Source organism: Arachis hypogaea, chromosome 12 (assembly GCF_003086295.3).
Source record: "Arachis hypogaea cultivar Tifrunner chromosome 12, arahy.Tifrunner.gnm2.J5K5, whole genome shotgun sequence".
Lineage (NCBI taxonomy): Eukaryota > Viridiplantae > Streptophyta > Magnoliopsida > Fabales > Fabaceae > Arachis > Arachis hypogaea.
This window is the reverse complement of record NC_092047.1, coordinates 43,523,344-43,547,485: the sequence shown is the minus strand read 5'-3', so window position 1 is coordinate 43,547,485 and position 24,142 is coordinate 43,523,344.

The following is a 24,142-nucleotide window of genomic DNA, read 5'->3' as shown; positions in this document are numbered from 1 at the left end:
GGATCCTATTCCAGCATGAGTGAGAACCAACAGATGATTAGTCGTGCGGTGACAGTGCATTTGGACCATTTTCACTGAGAAGACGGATGGTAGCCATTGACAACGGTGATCCACCAACATACAGCTTGCCATGGAAGGAACCTTGCGTGCATGAAGAAGAAGACAGTAGGAAAGCAGAAATTCAGAAGACAGAGCATCTCCAAAACCTCAACCTGTTCTCCATTACTGCATAACAAATATTTATTTCATATTATTTTACTTTTTACAATTAAATCTAAGAATTATTGATATCCTGACTAAGAGTTACAAGATAACCATAGCTTGCTTCAAGCCGACAATCTCCGTGGGATCGACCCTTACTCACGTAAGGTATTACTTGGACGACCCAGTGCACTTGCTGGTTAGTTGTGCGAAATTACAAAAGTGTGACTGTGATTTCGTGCACCACCTCTTTACTGGCATTTTAATGCCAGTGAGCCCTTTTTCTCTGTGATTCCTTTGCTTTATGTTCTGAACCTTCATTTCCTTGACTTATTCAATGAAATGCTTTAGCTAACATGAATAACAAAATTAAATAGACTTATAATTGTTATAAACATCTAATTTTTTATAATGGTTGGGTTGCCTCCCAGCAAGCGCTTCTTTACTGTCTTTAGCTGGACTTTTTACTGAGCTTTTAATTTAGTCTCAGTGTTGAGCACTCTTGCTCAACATTGCCTTCAAGATAATGTTTGACTCTCTGTCCATTAACAATGAACTTTTTGTCTGAGTCAATATCTTGAAGCTCTACATATCCATATGGTGACACATTTGTAATCACATATGGTCCCTTCCACTGGGATTTCAATTTCCCAGGGAACAATCTGAGCCTAGAGTTAAACAGCAGAACCTTCTGTCCTGGCTCAAAGACTCTAGATGACAGCTTTCTATCATGCCATTTTTTTGCTTTCTCCTTGTAAATTTTAGCATTTTCGAAAGCATTGAGTCTGAACTCCTCCAGCTCATTCAACTGGAGTAATCTTTTCTCTCCAGCTACCTTAGCATCAAGGTTTAAGAACCTGGTTGCCCAGTAGGCCTTGTGTTCCAGTTCCACTAGCAGATGACAGGCTTTTCCATACACAAGCTGATATGGAAAGGTCCCTATAGGAGTCTTGAATGCGGTTCTGTATGCCCACAGAGTATCATCCAGACTTCTTGCCCAATCCTTTCTGCGGTTACTTACAGTCCGCTCCAGGATTTGTTTTAGTTCTCTATTTGAGACTTCAGCCTGCCCATTTGTCTGTGGGTGATATAGAGTTGCCACTTTATGGTTACCAGAGCAGAGTCAAGCTGTTTATTGCAGAAATGAGTGCCTCCATCACTGATCAGTATCCTAGGGACACCGAACCTGCTGAAGATATGCTTCTGGAGGAACTTCATCACTGTCTTAGTATCATTAGTGGGTGTTGTAATTGCCTCCACCCATTTAGTCTACTGCCACCAGAATATAAGTGTTTGAGTATGATGGTGGGAAAGGCCCCATGAAGTCAATACCCCATACATCAAACAACTCAATCTCTAAGATCCCTTGTTGAGGCATGGCATAACTGTGAGGCAGATTCCCAGCTCTCTGGCAACTGTCACAATTATGTACAAACTCTCGGGAGTCTCTATAGAGAGTAGGCTAGTAGAAGCTACACTGGAGAACCTTGGTGGTTGTTCGCTCACCTCCGAAATATCCTCCATACTGTGATCCATGGCAATGCCATAGGATCTTCTGTGCCTCTTCTCTAGGCACACATCTACAGATCATTCTGTTTGCACACCTCTTAAAGAGATATGGTTCATCCCACGATTAGTACTTTGCATCAGTAATCAATTTTTTCGTTTGCTACTTACTGTACTCTTTGGGTATGAATATCACAGTTTTATAGTTTGCAATGTCTGCAAACCATGGTACTTCCTGAATGGCAAAGAGTTGCTCATCCGAAAAGATTTCAGAGATCTCAGTAGGAGGGAGGGACACTCCTACTACTGGTTCTATCCGCGACAAGTGATCAGCTACTTGGTTTTCTGTCCCCTTTCTGTCTCTTATTTCTATATCAAACTCTTGCAGAAGCAGCACCCATCTTATGAGTCTGGGTTTTGAATCCTGCTTTGTGAGGAGATATTTCAAAGCAGCATGGTCAGTGAACACAATCACTTTTGATCCTACTAAATAAGATCTGAACTTGTCAATGGCATAAACCACTACAAGCAACTCTTTTTCTGTGGTTGTGTAATTCTTCTATGCGTCATTCAGAACACGGCTAGCATAGTAAATGACGTGCAGAAGCTTGTTAAGCCTTTGTCCCAATACTGCACCAATGGCATGGTCACTGGCATCACACATTAGTTCAAATGGTAATGTCCAGTCTGGTGCAGAAATGACTGGTGCTGTGACCAGCTTAGCTTTCAGAGTTTCAAACACCTGCAGACACTCCGTGTCAAAGACAAATGGCGTGTCAACAGCTAGCAGATTGCTCAGAGGTTTTGCAATTTTTGAAAAATTCTTTATAAACCTCCTATAGAATCCTACATGCCCTAGAAAGCTTCAGATTCCCTTAACATTGACAGGTGGTGGTAATTTTTCAATTACCTCTACCTTAGCTTGATCCACCTCTATTCTCTTGTTCAAAATTTTGTGCCCAAGGACAATTCCTTCAATCACCATGAAGTGACATTTCTCACAGTTTAAAATCAGGTTGGTCTCTTGGCACCTTTTCAGAACAAGTTCTAGATGATCAAGACAGGAGCTGAATGAGTCTCCAAATACTGAGAAGTCATCCATGAAGACTTCCAGAAATTTTTCTACCATGTCAGAGAATATAGAGAGCATGCACCTCTGAAAGTTTGCAGGTGCATTGCACAGACCAAACAGCATCCTTCTGTAGGCAAAGACTCCCAGATGGACATGTGAATGCTATTTTCTCTTAGTCCTGAGGATCTACTGCAATTCGGTTGTAACCATAATAGTCATCCAAAAAGCAGTAGTATTCATGACCTGCTAGTTGACGAGCGAATTCTTGTGTTGGTATAGAATTTCATAATTGAAATCTCGTTGCAAGTATAGTTCTACACCAACAAACAATCCTCCCAATCAAAAATTTAGTTGGTTGTCACAATTAACTAACCCCAATAAAAATTAACCGAAGTATTTGGACTCCGGGTCGTCTCCCTAGGATAACAATATAATGCTTAGTTGTTGGCTATGAAGGGGTAAAAAAAGGGGGTTTTTTTGGTTCATGAGATGACAAGAGAATAAATTTAGCAAGTGAATAAAGGAAATAAGATAAAGAACTCTTGGCTAAGACTTGGGTAATTGAGATCACCATCCTTGTCAACAAATCGAATATTGATAATCATGAGAGGCCAACCTATTAAGTCTACTTCCCAAAATCTTTAAGTACGTAACGTTTACTCCTAAGCTTGAAGTACGTCATATAGATTTGATCACATCCACCCTTAAGTCCTAACCTACTTACTAATTAACTTAGTAGTGGGTTAGCATCAATGGATGTCAAATTGATCACCATGGGTTCTCAAATCACCAAATCTATTATACCCAATGACTCAAGGTTGTCCAATTCCCTTGGCTTAGGCCAAGAGTTGACAAAACTACTCAAAAATTGAAGAGAGCATTTCATAAAACACATAGAGTGCAATAAAAGTAGACATCATAAATTGCAAGAATAACAAAATCTAACAACTATTAAGTGCAAGAAAAGTAAGATCACAACTCAATTCATCAATAAAAATAACATCAACACTAAATTGCATTAAAAACAAATCAAATCCAACATGAGTTCATCATCACAAAAGAGAGCAAAACGAGAAATTAACATCACAATTGAGAAAACCAAGATGTAAAAATGAAAAATTATAAAAGAGACAAGATGAAATCAAGTAATTGAACTTGGATTTAAGATAATCTACCCTAATCCTAACCTAATTCTAGAGAGAAGAGGGAGCTTCTCTCTCTAGAAAATTAACTAAAGGCTCATGTTGGCTAAACTAATTGCTCCCCCTTTGCTTGGACTTTAATTCTGCATGAAATACACTCAGAAACAAGTTGGACTTGGGCCTGGGCAGCTCAGAAATCGCCCCCAGCATTTTGCCTTCAAGTGGGCCATGTAAGAGTATTGGCGCGTGCGCGCCATGTGCGCGTGCACGTCGATTGACAATTTCTCCATCCGCGCGGAAGCGGCATGTACGCGTGCGCATCCATGGGCGAGATCTCTTTTGCGCGCGCGCGCCTTGTGCGCGTGCGCGTCCTTTGATGCACTCCCAATCTTTGTTTCTTCATGCATTTTCCCCTTTGTATGCTTTTCTACTCACTTCTTCCATCCAATACTTGCCTTATGATCCTGAAATTACTCAACAAACACATCAAGGCATCGAATGGAATTAAAGTGAATTAAAATCACCAATTTTAGGGCCTAAAAAGCATGTTTTCGCATTTAAGCACAATTCAAGGGAAAATTACAAAACCATGCTATTTCATTGAATAAACGTGGAAAAAGGTGATAAAATCCCCCAAAATAAGCACAAGATAAATCACGAAATCGGGGTTTATCAAATCTCCCCACACTTAAACTAAGCATGTCCTCATGCTAAAATCAAGAAGAAGCAAATGGTATTAACATTTATTCAATGTAACTACTAAATGCAATCTATCTATATGCAATCTATTTACATGATGTAATGGCTTAGTCAAAATAAATTAATCTCCAAGAATACACATACAAGCACAAGGGCCAAGATATTAGCAATCAAGCAAACCACAATTGGATTGAATCATTGAAAGAGTTCACAAACTTATTTCATGCATGCATATAGGTATCATGAGGACTTCCCATAGGTTGTAATGGGGCTAGGGTCAAGGTAGGATGCATATGGTCAAGTGAGCTTGAAATTTGAATCTTTGACTAACTTAAACTTCCCACCTAACCTATGACAACCTAAACAATTCTAAACAAGCCTAGCTATCCATTCTTCACTTTTCACACACTCATGCATTTTCTTTTTGATTACCACCCATATGTACTGAATTTATGAAAACTTAAACTTTAGGATCCTTTGTTCCCTTTTTGCTGCAAAATAAATTTTATTTCACACTAAAATATATACAAGAACATCAATGCATATGGTTTACACATGATTAATACATGAGTATGTACCCAATTCCTAAAAATTTTCAATAAAAATATAAATACACTTTTATTTCTACCCAATGTTCCCAACCTTCCCAAAATCGAATGATAAACACTCTCACTAGTCTAAGCTAATCAAAGATCCTAACAAGGGACATTTGTTGTTTTTCGCTTAAGCTTGTAATGTGCTACAATTATGAACAAATGGGTTAAGCATAGGCTCAAAATTGGCTAACAATGGAAGATAAACGATAGACTTATTTGGGTAAGTGAGCTATTTGAACAATGGCCTCAATCATATAAATACATGTATACACAAAGTAATGGATATAAAGGATCAAACAAATCAAAGATTACAATTATAAGAAGAGAATGATGCACACGAGAATGAAAATAAGTGGTTATGTATGATGTAACCACACAATTAGGCTCAAATCTCACATTCTTGTGTTCTTGGCTCAAAACATGATCCACAAGTATATGGTTCAAGCAAGTTCTAAAAAAAATTTTCTACCAATTGGGTGGTATCCTAAAAATGAATTCCTTGGAAATTTTCATCATATTGACTAAGCTTATTCTAATGCAATGTTGTGATTTAGAAAAATTAAAAAAAATTTCCTAGTTTATCCCTTTTTCAATCAAAACACAATTCTTATATAAAAAAGAGTCAACTAGATTTTTAACAATCCAGAACACTTTTCTAATCACAATCAAAAATTAAGATGCAATATATATATATATATATACTAAAAGTGTGCAACTATCAAAACAAGAGCATCTACAATAGCAAATATATACTGTCATCCCAAAATGATCTAAAATATAAAGTGTAAAATAGAATAAAATAGCAGAAAACATAAATAGATGTCCGAAAGTTTACCACATAAATATAAACACCGGTCACGAATGGTGACCTCCCCATACTTTAGAATTAAGCATCGTCCTCGATGCTACTGCTGAAGCTCGGGATGGGGGTCAACAATCGCGCCGGGCTCCTCAGGCTCAGGCTGTGGAATTGGGACTGGCTGCAGCTCTGGATATGGCTGTGGATCCTCAGGGGGCTGCTGGACCTCAGTGGCGGCATGTGTCTCTAGAGGTGCATCCTGATGGATCGGCTCCTCAGCCAGCTCCTCCTCTTGATCCTGCTCGTCGGAAGCTGGAAAGTCTGGGAGCGGCGGTAGCTCGATGCCCTGTGATACAAACACCTGGTCGATGCGATCGAGACGTCGCATGACACGATGCTCGAAGCGCTCCATGAAGCGAAGAAGGTGCTGCACCAACAGATAAGTCGGCTCAGGTACTAGTGGTAGTGGTGGTAAAGATGCTGCGGCTGCTGAAGTAGAAGGGGGTCCTGCGACTGCTGCTGACGATGAGGGCTGAGCTGCCTCCTCCACTGCTCTGGCTCGTGAACGACATTTGGGTGGGGGCTTCTCGTGCACCCACCCACCCCATGGAATGGTGTTCTCCTTGTCATCGTCATCTGGGGATGGTGGTGTCACATCATCATCCTCCCACGGGACACCTGCCAGCTTAATCATACTGGTGACCAGTGTAGGGAAGGGTAGCAAGCTACGAATATGAGCTCTCTACATACTATGTCTGACCAGTCGGGGGAAATTTATCTCATTTCCCTCCATCACACACCCAATCAGAACCAGCATATCCATCGGGATCTCTGAAAAGTGAGTGGTGGGGAAGACATAGTGGGGGAAGATCTGCTGCCAGGTCTTAGGCTTCTTATTGTTCGAATCCATCACCCAGGGAGCGTCTGATGTGGTAATTACGCGCTTAAGCGCCTCATAGTCAAAGGTCATGGAGAGGATAGCTACCTCTGCCTGCCTATAGGCATAGGTCTCATCAGGACGATGGTGGCAAAGCAGTGCATCTCTAATAGCCTCCTCAGTGATCATAATCTCTCTACCCATCAGCTGAACTGAATCAATATTGGCTCGGAAGAAGTTGCAATAAAATTCTCTCACCCATGAAGTGTTCACCCTTCCCAAATCTCTATCAACAAAGTCCAATCCTAACTCCAAAATTCGGGTGTTAATGGCACGCCTCACATCATTGGGAAGAAGCAGTTTCTTCTCAATGTTCAGATTTTTCTTCCGGAAGTCGGAGAAGCGAAGCTCACAATAGAGGTTTGGGAATTTGACTTGGTCAGTGGATGGTAGCAACTGGTTTTCCCTATCCACCTCATTCAGCGGATTCTTAGCATAATTTGCATAGGGAGAGGGGGTAGAGGCCTTAGAGCGCTTCCTCTTTTTGGAAGTAGTGGCTATAGCCTTTCCTTTGTCCAACATCCTGAAAAACAGAGATGATACAATATAAGAAGATAGCCAAATAGATACAAAGCACTCAAAGCAAAGCATATGCATGAAGTGAATCAAAGAAAGGAGATTTCCTAGAATACAAGCAGGCAGAATTCAGAATACAAGCCAAACTTCAAACCAAGAATTCAAACCATATTTTGCACATTACTTGTTCATCAAGCTTAGAAAACACCATATCCAAAATAATGATAAAAAGAGTCAGGTTGAAAACCAAAAGGAGTTAGTTGGTTAAACAAGTTAAAGTTAGAGATCAGTTTGAAAATCAGTGATATGGTGGTTACTAGTTCAATTCAAAAGAGAATGCACAAAATAAGAATATAAGCACGTTCACAATCATGAAATGCATCAAGTCATTGATGATGAAATATGGTATAGCTAGAAAATAATCAATATGAAATAGTCTATCAATCAATGCAATGATCACTAGAGTCAAATGAACTTGTGTTGGTGAAGTCAAATCATAAAAAAAAAAAATCAATCAAGAATTATTCAACACTAAATTCAATAATGCATAAAAGTTACAAACTGAGAAAAGAGTGAAAAACCTTATGGTCTATGTGGCTTAATGTTAATTATGCATGAACATGTGAATCAATTAGCCTCATAGATTAAAAACTTTCAACTTGTATGTTTATACAAAAGAGGTCTGACATTTTAAGGAAGTCACAAGTTATGGTCAATCTGAAGGTTTACTTAATCATGGAATGCATATATGCAAGTTAGCATTGCAAGCAAGCAAGGAGTATTAGAGGCATGACCAAAGAACCTGTTCTTGAGGAATTTTCAAAACCATTTAGATGACACAATTCTATTTGACACAGAAATCATCAAATAGAAGTTTGTTACGTCCATCAAACAATGTCAATTCAAGAAATATGGTTAAGAAAAATCAGGCAGCATTTCAGCAGTACATTGGCTAAATCCCAAATTTAAACAGTCAAATCAGATTCCATATGAATTCATCAAAAGTCAAAAGCACAAAAATCATGTATGAATTCATATGAATGGGGCAATCAAGCCAATAATGCAGTAGCAATCCAAATAGTACAAAGAACAGCAGCGGTTGCTTTGTCAATCAAACACAAGCAAGCAGCCTCATATACCAAATGAACAAAGAACAATCCAAGAGAACAGAGCAATCCAACGAAACAGAACAATTTCATACAGCAGCAAAGATTTCAATTAATCCTAAACCCACTAGTCAGCCCAGATTCGCTAACAACCTAAATTAAACTAAACTAATTAACTAAGCTAATTAAACTAAATTAACAACAAAAATTAATGCAAGACAATAAAGAAGAAGAACAGGGGAATCAGAAACCTGGGGAGACAGAGATTGACTGGGGTGGATGAAGGGAAGGTGCAGCAGAGAGGAGTGAGTTGGCCAAAGCGCATGGCGGTCTGGTGGCACCGTGAAGCAATCGCCGGCGACAATGGGGGTTGCGGCTGTGCTCGTGGCGGAGCAGGGGTGAAGTGAGAGAAAACAGAGAGGAGGGGTGAAGTGAGAGAGAGCGGGAGAGCAAGGAAGAGGGGCGTTAGAGCGCGCGGTGGCGGCGGTGGTGGACGCCGGAGTGCTCGCCAATTATGGAGAGGGAGGGTGGTTATGGAGGAGGGAGAAGAGGGAAAGACATTAGAGAAGAGAGGGAGCCGGGGGCGCGTCTGCGCTAGGGATTTCGCATCCCTGGTTAAATGGGATTTTTAAATCCACGCGGGTGCGCACCGTGCGCGTCCGCGTGGGTGACAGAAATAGGGAAGTGGCACGGAGGCGCCATACGCGCCTACGCGTAGATGAGAGAATTAGGGATCGGCGCGAACGTGTACAGTGCGCATCCGCGCGGGTGTGCTGGGCCATAGGCACAAAAGAGGCCCAGAGTTGGCACAACTCTCGGGTCCTTTGGCCTGGGTGATGCTAAAATGCATCGACGTACGCGTGCACTGTGCGCTTACGCGTGGATGGCTTGAACTTATGGAATGGACGCGGAGGTGCCAAGTACGCCAACGTGTGGGTAGTGAAACAAGTAGTGGCGCGAACGCATACAGTGTGCGTCCGCGTGGGTCGGGACACAGAGTTGGCCCAAAAGTGGCACTACTCTCTGGTTCTTAGCCCAGAGTGTCGAAATGCGTAGCCGACGCGCGCGCGCACTTTGCGCTTGCGCGTGGCTTTGGTTTTTTTTTAATGAGCATCAAAGAAAGCTTATAACCTTCCTATCCTCCTCTAAAATTTTAAAACTAGCTAAGGTGCAAAATCAAGCATATTTTTGAGATATAGGGAATTTTTCAAACAAATTGAGGAAACTTGCAAGCCAAGCAAAAACTCAAATTCAAAGAATCATCCCTAATTAAAGCATAAAATGTATAGACACCTTAACAAGCAAAGCGAAATGTACCAAGAAGAAAAGGATTTATATTCAATGGAACTCAATTCATTCATTCGTTATATCTACAAGGGAATGGAAAGAGTTTACCATGGTGGGATTTCTCCCACCAAGCACTTTTGGTTTAGGTCCTTAAGTTGGACATTTGGGAGGCTTCTTGTCAAGGTGGCTTATGTTTGTACCCATCCTTGAACCTCCAAGAGTGCTTGTCCTCCAATCTGTCGTCAGAAGTTCCAACCATCTTCAATAAGCTTTGGTGACGTCCTCTCCAAGACATGAGCTCCCAAAATTGATTTTCATAAGCTAATCCAGGATCCCATATCTTGTCCTCGCACCCATCTTCTAATTGATTGCCTTGACTTTTTTCGGGCGATGAGAAAGCAGAATTCTCATAGAAGCACCAAACTACTCTCCTTGACCCATTTACTTGAGCATTACACCAATCCATGTTCTTCAATTTTGAGCTTTCAACCATAATAAATCTAGATTTACAACGCCAACCACTAAACATCCTTCTCTTTCGCTTAATTCCACAAAGTGCCCTAAGTTGGCCATCCGTCTCAAGCAAACCATACTCAAGTGGGATAATAAAGCTAAGAGTTAGAAGTTTTATCCACTCAAGCGAAGGATTGGATGACGAACTAGGTGAAGGAGTAAAGTTTGAAACATTCAACACACAGATTACGGCATCGAATGGAATAAAGGAGAATTAAAAATACATAATTAAAGTCTCTAGGAAGCAGTTTTCAAACATGTTATGAATTCATGAAGGAATTATAATTTCATGCTAATTTAATGAATAAGTGGGTAAGGATCATGATAAAATCACATAATTAAACACAATATAAACCATAAAATAGTGGTTTATCAAGGAGTTCCCAAGGGTCTTGATAAAGCATGCTCTACTCCCCTCCATCCTCTTCTGGGAAGTTCCACCATTTGGCAAGGTTCTTCAAGTTTCTCCTCATGCCAAGCTTCCTCAAGTTTACATTCTTTTTCACCCATTTCTTCAATCTCCTCCCCATCACTCTCATCATAGATAGGAGGTCTAGTGAAGTCTATCTCCTCATCAAGTGCAAGCATTTTGGGGAAGGACTCTTCAAACTCGAAAAGATCATATGTCGATGCGGAATCATCATAGATAGGAAGGCTTGTTGCTTGGAATACTTCTTCCAGTTCTTCACTTATAATGGGTTTTGAAGGCTGTACATCCTTCTCAACCTTGCTTTCTAATCCACTGGGAGAGGGCTCAACAATATCGTCAAAGGAGTTGATCAATGTGGGCAAAAAATCACTAGTGATGGAATCCACTTCCTGATCATTTCCCTTCAACTCTCCGTTTACTTTTGCAACTTTACTCTCCTTTTTAACATCCTTTATGAGCTCAACATATCCCAGACATCTATCTACTACTTCCTTTTGCTCGCTAATCTCTATCTTCTCCTCTTGTTGCATTTCTTGCTTCAATTCTTCTTCCTCACCTTGGAGCTTCAAGATTATTCCCTCCCTAGGCTCCTTGCTAGTTTTTCCGAATTCAACAATGGGAGTGCTCAGGGTACATGAACCTAGGTGAGACGTTAGGTGATTCACGGCTTCTACCATGCTAGCTACCCTTACTCTTAGCTCCTTAAACTTAGCTTCATCCTTTTCTTGTCGCCTTAAGATGCGAAATTCAAGATCTCTTAGTTCTAATATGAAGGCTTCGTCGGGAGGTGGTGGTGAAAGATAGGGTTCTGTGTTTGAGGGAAAATTATCAATGTTGGAAGGTGGTTCATATTGGGAAAATTCTTGAGGTGGTGCATGTGGAATTTGTGGTTCTTGGGAGTATTGGTATTGGAATGGTAGTTGTTCTAGATGTGATTCAAATGGTGGTTGATATGGTGTGTGTGAGTTATGGTCATATGGAGTTGAATGGTGATGTGAGGCTTGTGAGTATAGTGTGTGGCTATATTGAGGAATGGGATCACATGCATATGATGATTGTGGTTGACAACCACAATGAGGGTCATCACACACATTGGATTGATACACATTAGGATTAGGATTATACCCATAGGAGTTCGTAGGAGGTTGTTGCCATGAAGGTTATTCATAAGCTTGAGGTTCCTCCCATCCTTGAATTCCAAACCCTTGATGCATATTCTCATTCGAGCCTTCATTTCCTACAATATAGTTTGAACTACACTCATAGCCAAAAGGATGAGAATTCATAGTGAGAGAGAAAATAAAAAAAAAAATCAATAAGAAACAAAGAAGATAAAATCCTAACTAGTAAAAACTAGCAAACAAACCAAAATTCAAGTTATTCACAATATATACAATAGCCAATAACATAGCACCATTGTGTTCCCGGCAACGGCGCCATTTTGACGAGCGAATTCTTGTGTTGGTATAGAATTTCACAATTGAAATCTCGTTGCAAGTATAGTTCTACACCAACAAACAATCCTCCCAATCAAAAATTTAGTTGGTTGTCACAATTAACTAACCCCAATGAAAATTAACCAAAGTATTTGGACTCCAGGTCGTCTCCCTAGGATAACAATGTAATGCTTAGTTGTTGGCTATGAAGGGGTAAAAAAAGGGGTTTTTTTTTTTGTTCATGAGATGACAAGAGAATAAATTTAGCAAGTGAATAAAGGAAATAAGATAAAGAACTCTTGGCTAAGACTTGGGTAATTGAGATCACCATCCTTGTCAACAAATCGAATATTGATAATCATAAAAGGCCAACCTATTAAGTCTACTTCCCAAAAGCTTTAAGTACGCAACGTTTACTCCTAAGCTTGAAGTACGTTGATGAGCAGATAATTTATACACTTTGGCATTGTTTTTAGTATGTTTTTAGTATATTTTAGTTAGTTTTTATTATGTTTTTATTAGTTTTTAAATAAAAATTACATTTCTGGACTTTACTATGAGCTTGTGTATTTTTCTGTGATTTCAGGTATTTTCTGGCTGAAATTGAGGGACCTGAGCAAAAATCTGATTCAGAGGCTGAAAAAGGACTGCAGATTCTGTTGGATTCTGACCTCCCTGCACTCGAAGTGGATTTTCTGGAGCTACAGAAGCCCAATTAGCGCGCTCTCAATTGCGTTGGAAAGTAGACATCCTTTCCAGCAATATATAATAGTCCATACTTTGCCCGAGATTTAATGGCCCAAACCGGCATTCTAAGTCAGCATAGAAATTCTGGCGTCAAAACGCCAGAACTGGCATGAAAGCTGGAGTTAAACGCCCAAACTGTCATAAAAGCTGGCGTTTAACTCCAAGAAAAGCCTCTACATGTGAAAGCTTCAATGCTCAGCCCAAGCACACACCAAGTGGACCCGGAAGTGGATTCTGCATCATTTACTCATTTTTGTAAACCCTAGGCTACTAGTTTTCTACAAATAGGACCTTTTGCTATTGTATTTTATACACTTGATCATACTTTTCATATTGGAACTTGTATGTTCACGCTTTGGGAGGCTGGCCATTCGGCCATGCCTAGATCTTTTGTTCTTATGTATTTTCAACGGTAGAGTTTCTACACACCATAGATTAATGAGTTTCTACACTCGTTCTTCAACATGATGAATGTGATGATCCATGACACTCATCACCATTCTCACCTATGAACGTGTGCCTGACAACCACTTCCGTTCTACATGCAAACAAGCTTAAATGTGTATCTCTTGGGTTTCTAATCTAAGATTAGAACCTTCGTCGTATAGGCTAGAATTATTGGCGGCCATTCCTGAGATCCGAAAAGTCTAAACCTTCTCTGTGGTATTCCGAGTAGGATCTGGAAAGGGATGACTGTGACGAGCTTCAAACTCGCGAGTGTTGGGCGTAGTGACAGACGCAAAAGGATCAATGGATCCTATTCCAACATGATCGAGAACCAACGGCTGATTAGTCGTGCGGTGACAGCACATTTGGAACATTTTTACTAAGAGGACGGGAGGTAGCCATTGACAACAGTGAAACCCAACATATAGCTTGCCATGAAAAGGAGTATGAATCATTGGAAGAAGGCAATAGGAAAGTAGAGGTTCAGAAGGAACAAAGCATCTTCATACGCTTATCTAAAATTCTCACCAATGAATTACATAAGTATCTCTATCCTATTTTATGTTTTATTCATATTTTAATTATCAATTCTCCATAACTATTTGAATCCGCCTGACTGAGATTTACAAGATGACCATAGCTTGCTTCAAGCCGACAGTCTCCGTGGGATTGACCCTTACTCACCTAAGGTTTATTACTTGGACGACCCAGTGCACTTGCTGGTTAGTTGTGCAGAGTTATGACAAAGAGTTGAGATTACAATTGTGCGTACCAAGTTGTTGGCGCCATTGATGATCACAATTTCGTGCACCAAGTTTTTGAAAAGATATGATTGAAAAGATATGATTTGAAAAAGATTTGATTTTGAAAAATTATGAAAATTTGAAAAAGATTTGAATTAAAAACAAAATCTTCCCTCTAGTGTCCTCCTGGCGTTAAACGCCCAGAATGGCATCCATTCTGGTGTTTAACGCCCAAAATGCTACCTTTTTGGGCGTTTAACGCCCAGCCAGGTACCCTGGTTGGCGTTTAAATGCCAGTTTTCCTTCTTCACTGGGCGTTTTGAATGCCCGGCTTTTTCTGTGTAATTTCTCTGTTGAATGTTCTGAATCTTCAATTCTCTGTGTTATTAACTTGAAAAGACACAATTTAAAAAAAAATTTTTGAATTTTTAATGATGAGAAACAATAAAAAATGCAACTAAGATCAAATAAACAATGCATGCAAGACACCAAACTCAGAAGTTTGTATACTAAGGACTATAACAATTTGAAAATGCATGTAAGAAACAACAAAAGACACAAAATAAGAGAAATTAAAGATCAGAGCACTGAAATCATCAAGAACAACTTGAAGATCAATGAAGAACATAATGCATATATTTGAAAAAATGCAAGAAGAATAAAGACATGCGATTGACACCAAACATAAAAATTGACACTTGACTCAAACAAGAAACACAAAATATTTTTGGTTTTTATGATTTTAAAATTTTTTTTGTGATTTTTTTCGAAAATTATATGGAAAAGGAGAAAAAGGACTTCAAAATTCTTAATGAGAATTCTAGGAATCATGCAATGTTAGTCTAAAACTCCAGTCCAGGAATTAGATATGGCATACTAGCCAGCCAAGCTTTTAGTGAAAGCTTCGGTCCAAAACACTAGACATGGCCAATGGCCAGCCAAGCTTTAGCAAATCATTACGTTCAATAGCAAGATTGATAGAAATCAACAAGCTCTTGTGATGATAAGTTGAAACATCGGTCCAAAAGATTAGACATGGCTTCACAGCCAGCCAGACTTCAACAAATCATCATGAAACTCTAGAATTCATTCTTAAAAACTCTGAAGAACAGAATAGAAATATTTTTGTATTTTTGAAAATTTTTTTCGAAAATAAAAAGTAAAAAGCTTAAAGCATAAAGTAAAATTACCTAATCTAAGCAACAAGATGAACCGTCCGTTGTCCAAACTCGAACAATCCCCAGCAACGGCGCCAAAAACTTGGTGCACGAAATTGTGATCATCAATGGTGCCAAGAACTTGGTACGCACAATTGTAATCTCAACTCTTTGTCATAACTCCGCACAACTAACCAGCAAGTGCACTGGGTCGTCCAAGTAATAAACCTTATGTGAGTAAGGGTCGATCCCACGGAGACTGTCGGCTTGAAGCAAGCTATGGTCATCTTGTAAATCTCAGTCAAGCGGATTCAAATGGTTATGGAGAATTGATAATTAAAATATGAATAAAACATAAAATAGGATAGAGATACTTATGTAATTCATTGGTGAGAATTTCAGATAAGCGTATGAAGATGCTTTGTTCCTTTTGAACCTCTGCTTTCCTGTTGCCTTCTTCCAATCATTCATACTCCTTTCCATGGCAAGCTGTATGTTGGGTTTCACCATTGTCAATGGCTACCTCCCGTCCTCTAAGTGAAAATGTTCCAAATGCGCTATCACCGCACGGCTAATCAGTTGTTGGTTCTCGATCATGTTGGAATAGGATCCATTGATCCTTTTGCGTCTGTTACTATGCCCAACACTCGCGAGTTTGAAGCTCGTCACAGTCATCCCTTCCCAGATCCTACTCGGAATACCACAAACAAGGTTTAGACTTTTCGGATCTCAGGAATGGCCGCCAATAATTCTAGCCTATACCACGAAGGTTCTAATCTTAGATTAGAAACCCAAGAGATACACATTCAAGCTTGTTTGCATGTAGAACGGAAGTGGTTGTCAGGCACGCGTTCATAGGTGAGAATGGTGATGAGTGTCATGGATCATCACATTCATCATGTTGAAGAACGAGTGTATATCTTAGAAAAGAAGTAGCCGTGAATTGAATAGAAAAACAATAGTACTTTGTATTAATTCATGAGGAACAGTAGAGCTCCACACCTTAATCTATGGTGTGTAGAAACTCTACCGTTGAAAATACATAAGAACAAAAAATCTAGTCATGGCCGAATGGCCAGCCTCCCAAAGCGTGAACATACAAGTTCCAATATGAAAAGTATGATCAAGTGTATAAAATACAATAGCAAAAGGTCCTATTTGTAGAAAACTAGTAGCCTATGGTTTACAGAAATGAGTAAATGATGCAGAATCCACTTCCGGGCCCACTTGGTGTGTGCTTGGGCTGAGCGTTGAAGCTTTCACATGTAGAGGCTTTTCTTGGAGTTAAACGCCAGCTTTTGTGCCGGTTTGGGCGTTTAACTCCAGCTTTCATGCCAGTTCTGTCGTTTTGACGCCATAATTTCTATGCTGACTTGGAACGCCGGTTTGGGCCATCAAATCTCAGGCAAAGTATGGACTATTATATATTGCAGGAAAGTCCAGGATGTATACTTTCCAACGCAATTGAGAGCATGCCAATTAGGTATCTGTAGATCCAGAAAATCCACTTCGAGTGCAGGGAGGTCAGAATCCAATAGCATCTGCAGTCCTTTTTCAGCCTCTGAATCAGATTTTTGCTCAGGTCCCTCAATTTCAGCCAGAAAAAACCTGAAATCATATAAAAACACACAAACTCATAGTAAAGTCCATAAATGTGATTTTTATTTAAAAACTAATAAAAACATAATAAAAACTAACTAAAATATACTAAAATCATACTAAAAACAATGCCAAAAAGCGTATAAATTATCCGCTCATCACAACACCTAACTTAAATTGTTGCTTGTCCCCAAGCAACTAAAAATCAAATAGGATAAAAAGAAGAGAATATACAATGAATTCCAAAAACATCTATGAAGATCAGTCTTAATTAGATGAGCGGGGCTTTTAGCTTTTTGCCTCCGAACAGTTTTGGCATCTCACTTTATCCCTTGAAGTTCAGAATGATTGGCATCTATAGGAACTCAGAATTCAGATAGTGTTATTGATTCTCCTAGTTCAGTATGTTGATTCTTGAACACAGCTACTTTATGTGTCTTGGCCGTGACCCTAAGCATTTTGTTTTCCAGTATTACCACCGGATATATAAATGCCACAGACACATAACTGGGTGAACCTTTTCAGATTGTGACTCAGCTTTGCTAGAGTCCCCAATTAGAGGTGTCCAGAGATCTTAAGCACACTCTTTTTGCTTTGGACCACGACTTTAACCACTCAGTCTCAAGTTTTACTTGACACCTTCACGCCACAAGCACATGGTTAGGGACAACTTAGTTTAGCCGCTTAGGCCAAGATTTTATTCCTGTGGGCCCTCCTATCCACTGATGCTCAAAGCCTTGGATCCTTTTTATTTTACCCTTGCCTTTTGGTTTAAATGGCTATTGGCTTTTTCTGCTTGCTTTTCTTCTCTTTTCTTTTTTCTTTTTTTTTTGCCTTTTTTTTCGCATATATTTTTTCTGCAAGCTTTTCACTGCTTTTTCTTGCTTCAAGAATCAATTTTATGATTTTTCAGATTATCAAATAACATTTCTCCTTTTCCATCATTCTTTCAAGAGCCAACAATTTTAACATTCATAAACAACAAATTCAAAAATATGCACTGTTCAAGCATTCATTCAGAAGAACAAAAAGTATTGCCACCACATCAAAATAATTAAACTATTTTAAAATTCAAAATTCATGTACGTCTTTTTCTTTTTGCAATTAAAAATATTTTTCATTTAAAAAAGGTAATGGATTCATAGGATAGTCACATCTCTAAGGCATAGACTCTAAGACACTAATGATCATGTAATAAAGACACAAACATAGATAAACATAATGCATAAAAATTTGAAAAACAGAAAAATAAGGAACAAGGAAATTAAAGAGCAGGTCCACCTTAGTGATGGCGACTAGTTCTTCCTCTTGAAGATCTTATGGAGTGCTTGAGCTCCTCAATGTTTCTTCCTTGCCTTTGTTGCTCATCTCTCACGACTCTTTGATCTTCTCTAATTTCATGAAGGAGGATAGAACGCTCTTGGTGCTCCACCCTTAGTTGTCCCATATTAGAACTTAATTCTCCTAGGGAGGTGTTAATGTGCTCCCAATAGTTTTGTGGAGAAAAATGCATCCCTTGAGGTATCTCAGGAACTTCATGATGAGGAATTTCCTCATGCTCTTGTCCATGAATGGGATCTCTTGTTTGCTCCATCCTTTTCTTAGTGATGGGCTTGTCCTCATTAATAAGGATGTCTTCCTCTATGTCAATTCCAGCTGAATTGCAGAGGTGACAAATGAGATGAGGGAAGGCTAACCTTGCGAAAGTAGAGGACTTATTCGCCACCTTGTAGAGTTCTAGGGATATAACCTCATGAACTTCTACTTCCTCTCCAATCATGATGCTATGGATCATGATAGCCCGGTCTATAGTAACTTCAGACTGGTTACTAGTGGAAATGATTGAGCGTTGGATGAACTCCAACCATCCCCTAGCCACAGGCTTGAGGTCATGCCTTTTTAGTTGAACCGGCTTCCCTATTGAATCTCTCTTCCATTGAGCGCCCTCTTCACAAATGTCTACGAGGACTTGGTCCAACCTTTGATCAAAGTTGACCCTTCTAGTGTAGGTGTGTGGATCTCCTTGCATCATGGGCAAGTTGAATGCCAACCTTACATTTTTCGGACTGAAATCTAAGTATTTCCCCCAAACCATTGTAAGCCAATTCTTTGGGTCTGGGTTCACACTTTGATCATGGTTCTTGGTGATCCATACATTGGCATAGAACTCTTGAACTATTAAGATTCTGACTTGTTGAATGGGGTTGGTGAGAACTTCCCAACCTCTTCTTCGAATCTCATGTCGGATCTCCGGATATTCACCCTTTTTGAGCTTGAAAGGGACCTCGGGAATCACTTTCTTCTTGGCCACAACTTCATAGAAGTGGTCTTTATGCACCCTTGAGATGAATCTCTCCATCTCCCATGACTCGGAGGTGGAAGCTTTTGCCTTCCCTTTCCTCTTTCTAGAGGTTTCTCCGGCCTTAGGTGCCATAAATGGTTATGGAAAAATAAAAAGCAACACTTTTACCACACCAAACTTAGAAGGTTTGCTCGTCCTCGAGCAAAAGAAGAAAGAAAAGAGTAGAGGAAGAAGAAATAGAGGAGATAGAGTGGGGTTGTGTTTCGGCCAAAGGGGTGAAGTAGTGTGCAAGATGTGTGAAAATGAAGGGGTGAAGAGTGGTTTATATAGGAGTGGAGAGAGGGTTAGGTTCGGCCATGTATGGGTGGGATTGAGAGGCAAAGTGGTTTGAATTTGAATGGTGAGGTAGGTGGGATTTATGTTGGATGGATGTGGATTGGTGAAGGATTTATGGAGAAGAGGGTAGGATTTGATAGGTGAGGGGTTTTTGGGGAAGATGTATTGAGGTGATTGGTGAAGGGTATTTGGAGAAGAGTATTATGAAAAGGTGTGAAGAAGAGAAATAGTGAGTTGAGGTTGGTGGGGATCCTGTGGGGTCCACAGATCCTGAGGTGTCAAGGATTTCTCATCCCTACACCAATTAGGCGTGCAAAACGCCCTCTGCTGCCAATCCTGGCGTTAAACGCCAGGTTGCTGCCCATTTCTGGCGTTTAACGCCAGTTTCTTGCCCTTTTCTGGCGTTAAACGCCAGTCTGGTGCCCATTTTTGGCGTTAAATGCCCAGAATGGTGCCAGACTGAGCGTTTAACGCCCATTCTGCTGCCCTTACTGGCGTTTAAACGCCAGTAGGCTTCTCCTTCAGGGTGTGCTGTTTTTCATTCTGTTTTTTAGTTTGTTTTTGCTTTTTCAATTGTTTTTGTGACTTCGCATGATCATCAACCTATAAAAAGCATAAAATAACAATAGAAAATAGAAATTCAACATATACAAGTAAAATTGGGTTGCCTCCCAACAAGCACTTCTTTAATGTCAGTAGCTTGACAGTGGGCTCTCATGGAGCCTCACAGATACTTAGAGCATGATAATGGCCTCTCAACACCAAACTTAGAGGTTGGTTGCGGCCTCTCAACACCAAACTTAGAGTTTGAATGTGGGGATTTTATTTGACTCTGCATTGAGAGAAGCTTTTCATGCTTCCTCTCCATGGTTACAGAGGGAGATCCTTGAGCTTTAAACACAAGGGAGTCTTCATTCACTTGAAGGACCAATTCTCCTCTGTTAACATCAATCACAGCTTTTGCTGTGGCTAGGAAGGGTCTGCCAAGGATGATGATACACTTCCCAGTGTCTAGGATTATGAAATCAGCAGGGATGTAGTGGCCTTCATCCTTTACCAAGACATCCTCTACAAGTCCATAAGCCTGTTTTCTTGAATTGTCTGCCATCTCTAATGAGATTCTTGCAGCTTGTACCTCAAGGATCCCCAGCTTCTCCATTACAGAGAGTGGCATGAGGTTTATACTTGACCCCAGGTCACACAGAGCCTTCTCAAAGGTCATGGTGCCTATGGTACAAGTTATTGAGAACTTTCCAGGATCCTGTCTCTTCAGAGGTAATTTTTGCCTAGTCAAGTCATCCAGTTCTTTGGTGAGCAAGGGGGGTTCATCCTCCCAAGTTTCATTACCAAATAGCTTGGCATTTAGCTTCATGATTGCTCCAATGTACTTAGCAACTTGTTCTTCAGTAACATCTTCATCCTCTTCAGAGGAAGAATACTCATCAGAGCTCATGAGTGGCAAAAGTAAATTCAATGGAATCTCTATGGTCTCAGTGTGAGCTCAGATTCATTCTATTAGGAATCCTTATGATCTTTATGGAATATGCCTTTCACTCATTCCTTGTCATGTATATATCCTAATTTTCTTCTGTATTGCATGGAGGAGTACTAGGAGGGAGTTTAGTAACTTTCTTGCTTAGCTAACCCACTTGTGCTCCAAATTTCTAATGGAGGACCTTGTTTCAGTCATGAAACTTTGAGTGGTCTTAATTAAATCAGAGACTACAGTTGCTAATTCAGAGTGGCTCTGCTTAGAATTCTATGTTTGTTGCTGAGAAGATGATGGAAAAGGCTTGCTATTGCTAAACCTATTTCTTCCACCATTATTTTTGTTGAAGCCTTGTTGAGGCCTTTATGATCCTTCCATGAGAGGTTTGGATGATTTCTCATGAAGGATTATAGGTGTTTCCATAGCAAGACATGACAGACTTCTATAAGAGTTCCTAAGAGGCACCTAAGCTAGATGGAATACACCTATAATCCTCTCATGGAAGAAATCATCCAAGACCCTCTTGAAAGATCAACAGAGGCTCAATCTATAGCCTTCAACATACATGAATGAGTTCAAGAAATAGGTAGCAATAGCAAGCCTTTACATCATCTAGTCTTCAGCAATAAACAGAGAATTCTAAGAAGAGTCACATCATGACATGAGCAACTGAGTCCTAATTAAAAGACACTAGAGATTTCATGAAATGAACTCAAGGGTACTCTCCATCTAAAGAGGAAAGATGGGTCAGACTGAGCAAGAAAGTTACTGAATCCTCCTAGTACTTCATAGAATACTTAGAAGATAAAGGAGAGCAAGGCATAACAGACACTGGAAATTGAAGGAGAATGAGCAGAGACATGAGAAGATAAGAATTGCTCACAAGGAATCTATAGAACAGAATTGTCACACTGAATGAGACATGTCTGCCTATGGAAAGCTATCTTTGTAAAGAATGACTTACGAGAACGTTGCTATAAGTACCTTGGCAATCTCTGAATGCAAATTGGATCTTGAGGTACCACTGCAAGAACTCATGAGATGGCAGACAATTCAAGAAATACTTAAGGACCTTGTAAGGAGTACTTTAAAGTGGTACTGATCAGTAACAACCTTGATCTATAGATTGATCCTTGAGAGCTAGATCCATGAAAGCATTCAGTGTCCTGACATAGAATGATATGAGATTTCAGTGAATGATTTATGTTTACTCAAGGATCTCCCTCTGTAACCATGGAGAGGAAGCATGAAAGCTTCTCTCAATGCAGAGTCAACAAATCCCACATTCAAACTCTAAGTTGGTGTTCGGAGCCACAACCAAACTCTAAGTTTGGTTTGAGAGGCCATCATCATGCTCTGAGTATCTGTGAGGCTCCATGAGAGCCACTGTCAAGCTACTGACATTAAAGAAGCGCTTGTTGGGAGGCAACCCAATTTTACTTATCTATGTTGAATTTCTATTTTCCATTGTTATTTTATGTTTTCTATAGGTTGATGATCATGTGAAGTCACAAAAATAATTGAAAAAGCAAAAACAAACTGAAAAACAGAATGAAAATAGCACACCCTGGAGGAGAAGCCTACTGGCGTTAAACACCAGTAAGGGCGTGTTAAAGCCAGACTGGGCGTTTAACGCCAGAAATGGGCATCAGACTGGTGTTTAATGTAATGCCCGGTCTAACCGAAATTTAGTAAATAATAAGTTAAATAGGAGCGAATATGGTTGGAAGATTTGGCAATTGGAATTTGATAATTTAAATATGATATTTGGATTCAGTGAATTTTTCCGAGTCGGAAAATATAGTTTTCTGCGTAAAAGTGCGCAGTGGAATTTTGACCGGCAGTACCGGCTGAGATTTGTCTGGTACTACAACTGAGGAAATTGATTATGGGTAAATAAGATTAAGAAATGAGGAATTATAATTAGGGAAGGTAGAAATATTTAAAGTGCGATTTAGAGCGCTAATCTTAAAGGTTTTGGCCCAAAATTGGGCCAATGGGCAAAAATAAGTGAACCGGGCCTAAGTGGGCCCAAGACCCAACATATATAAACATTAGTTGTGAGCATTTCAGCTCATTTTACCCTAAAAAGAAGGGTTGGGGCGCTGATTTGAGAAGAGAGAAGAGAAGAGAGAAAACCTAACTCTCTTTGATCTTCAAACCACCATAACTTGAGCTACGGAGCTCCGATTGACGAGCCGTTTGCGGCCACGCGTTGCTCTTCTCATCCTCTACAATTCTATCTAAGTTTGGTGGTGATTATTTCATTCATCTCTGCCCAGTTTTCGAAATTCCCCACTGTTACACGTTTTTGGGTAGTTAGTGTTGAAATCTTGTGATTTTGGGTGTTTAGGGATACTCCAACATGGATTCTAAATAGGTTCTATCCCTACTTCATATGGGCTGAGGTAAGAAGTGCTCAAACCCTTGTGATTTGTCATTTTTATGAGCCCTAGGTTGATGTATGTATGTGACATTGGTTATGTTAGTGTATTTGGTGATGTTGGTGCACAATTGGGAGATTGGTATTGCTTGAGGAGCTTTGGTAAGGCTTGGAGCTAAGGTTGGTGAAGAATTCCAAAGAAGAGGCTCAATTGGTTTGGCTACAAGAGGTACGGTTTAAGTTTCATTTAAATACCGTGTGTTGTGATGAGAATTCCTAGGCTAGATGCCCCTAGGATTAAGTTTGGATTGTGTAAATGGTTGGTGCTAATATGCATAGTTGATATGTAATGTGAATTAATGATTGGGTTGAGAATTGTGTGACCTTGTATGCTTGGTGTATTGAGAATTTGATGTACTGGGTAATGAGTATTGATTTGTGGTTTATGCATTTAAATTGTGAAAATTGGGCCGGAGGCCGTGAATTTTGGGCCGGAGGCCGGAAAGAGGTAAGAAAGGTAAGTCGATGTGTACATTGTATGATGGCACAAGTGATTGGATGAATTTCAAATAATGAATATATGAATGATTAGGTTGGTTATTGAATAATAAGGTTTGAGAAGTTGAAGTGTGGAATTTGGTAATTTTGGGTGAAATTATGTAGACGAGGTATGTTTGATTCGGTTGAGATATATTATGT